Below are 2,565 nucleotides of genomic sequence, written 5' to 3'. Positions count from 1 at the left end.
GGGAAGGGACACGAACGGGCACCGCGCGGGGAAACAGCACCGGAACGCGGGGGGATGCGGCACCCGCCACGCTCTGCTCCCTTCCTCTGCAACAGCATCTGATAGAGCACGCTTCCCCACACTGCCCCAACTTCCCCACGGCAGCAGGCACCGCGCTCCTGTCACCGGGAGACAGCAGAGCCCGAAGCGAGTACCGGAAAGAGGAGGAAGAGAAGGAGGAGAGGCCGAAGGCTTCTGCAGGCAGCCATGGGGCTCCGGAAGCCCGGGGCGGAGGGAGGGGAGAGGCCGGATCCAGCTACCCCAAAGGGCTGCTTTCATGGGGACGATAGATCTATCCGTCCATCCATCCATCCGTCCATCCATCCATCCCTCCATCCATCCACCCATCCCAGCTCCAGCGAAGCAGCGCACCCCAGATGTGGAACGGCACCCCATGGAATGGGGAGGGGACATGAGCACCCCCATCCCACCCCACCCCTTACTTGGCTCCGGCGCTCAGGGCACGGCTCTTCCTCAGCACAGCCGCCAGCATCGTCCGGATGCAGGGATGGGGATGGGGCCCGTCCTGCCCCCCGTCACCCCCCAGCTCCGGGCCACCCCGCGTCCCCAACTTCCTCCACCAGCTCCCACCGCAGGGAGAGCGCACGACAAAGAGGAAGCGGGGAGAGACGGGACGGTGACATCAGCCCCACCACATGGCCACGCGGTCCCTGCGCACCCCGGGGGGCAGGAAGGAGGGACAAGGCCATGTGGGACGTGACACGAGTGGCAGAGCCCCGCATGAGCTCAGTGTCACCTCCATGTCCCCGCGTTATTAATGTCACGGTGCCGCGGGTCCCACCTGAAGCAGTCGGCGTGCCAGTCGGCGTTCAGCGCCTGCAGGTACTGCCCATCGAAGATGCCCTGGCCGCAGCTCGCACACACGGGCAGGTCGGTCCCTAGGGGACAGGGATGTCACCCTGCGCGCTGTCACGTCCCCACCATGTGCTCCTGCTGTGCCACTGAAGCCACCCCCCGGTCCCACATCGATCCATGGATCGATTCCCCAGGCTTTCCAACTTGGGGACAAGGTCACTGTGCTCGTGTTCCTGGTGCTGGGGATGGGGCTGATGGCAGTGTCACTGCCACTGGTACCAACCAGGGCTGTACTCTGGGCAGGGGACTGGGTGTTCTCTATCCCCTGCCATGGCAATGCACATTCCCCAGGGTGCTGGGTGGCACAGGAGGACATCGTGGAACAGGGTGGCAGCGGGACACAAGGCTGGAATGGCACTGGGGACAGAGAGAGAGACAGGGAAGGAGGCCAGGGGAGAACATGGGGCATTCAGGGGACAGCAGTGGGGCAGGAGGTGATGCATGGGGCACAAAGGGTACAAAGGAGACATGGAGGTCCTGGAAGGGACAGCAGAGCAGTATGGGGGTGCTTAGCATGAGAGGAAGCTTTGGGATGCAGGGAGGCATGGGGAGATGGGGTGCAGGGGTGCCCAGCAGGCAGGGGGTGGAGGAGACATGAGGACACAGTAGGATGCAGCTGTAGGACAGATGTTTGGGATGCACAGGGACAGAGGGGTGCTGGTGCCAAGCTGGGGGAGCAACATGAGGCTTGCAGCAGTGTGGGGTGGCTGCAGGATGAAGAAGGGGACACGCAGAGAAAGAGGACAGGATGGAAAGGGGCACAGCAGGATATCAGATGCATGCAGGTATGTGTACATCCTGCATGGAAGTGCAGGGTGGGTGCTGGGCATGCAGGGGTGCAGGTGGATGCAAGAGGGATGGTGACACGAAGTACAGCAGCAGCACAGGGATGTAGGATGGGGTGCAGGGACACGGGTTGCTGGGATGAACAGGAGGCAAGATGGGGAGATGCAGGTGCACGTGGGGATGCAGAGGGCTGCAGGGACACGGGGTGCAGGAGGCACACAGGGATGCACACAGGGATGCACAGGATATGGGATGCAGCAGAGTGCACCACTGGGGGGACACGGGATGGAGTGGGGTGCAGCTGGGGTACAGGCAGGAAGGTGTGGGACACAGGAGGGGTGCAGAGTGGGTGTGGGATGCAGGGCAGGATGCAGGTTAATGGGTGCAGCAGGTTGTGGGGTGCAGAAGGGGGGCAGGCTGGATATGGGGAGAACGCGAGGGTAGAGGGAGATATGGAGGTACAGAAGGGGGATGCAGGATAGATGGAGGGTGCACAAGGGATGTGGGGGTGCAGGAGGGACACGGGCTGGATAGAAGTGCAGGAAGAGATGGGGGGGCTGGGGGATGCAGTTTGGATAATGGGGTGCATGGGGAACAGAAGGGGGTGTGGATGGAGCTAGAGGGGCACAGGAGGGATGCAGACTGGCATGGGGGAACAGGAGCAGATGTAGGGATGCGAGGGGGATGCAGCCAGATTGGGGAGCAGGGATGTGGGGGATACAAAGGTGGGATGGGAGAAGTTGGGGTGATATAAGAGTGCAGAAGAGGATGCAGACTGGATGGGGCTGCAGGGTGGGGATGCAGGGGTGATGAAGAGGTGCAGGGGAGGATGCAGGCTGGATGGGGTGATGTAGGGGTGCAGAG

The sequence above is a fragment of the Meleagris gallopavo genome, chromosome 21 (genome assembly GCF_000146605.3).
Source record: "Meleagris gallopavo isolate NT-WF06-2002-E0010 breed Aviagen turkey brand Nicholas breeding stock chromosome 21, Turkey_5.1, whole genome shotgun sequence".
NCBI classification, from domain to species: Eukaryota; Metazoa; Chordata; class Aves; order Galliformes; family Phasianidae; genus Meleagris; species Meleagris gallopavo.
Note: the sequence above shows the minus strand (reverse complement) of the source record.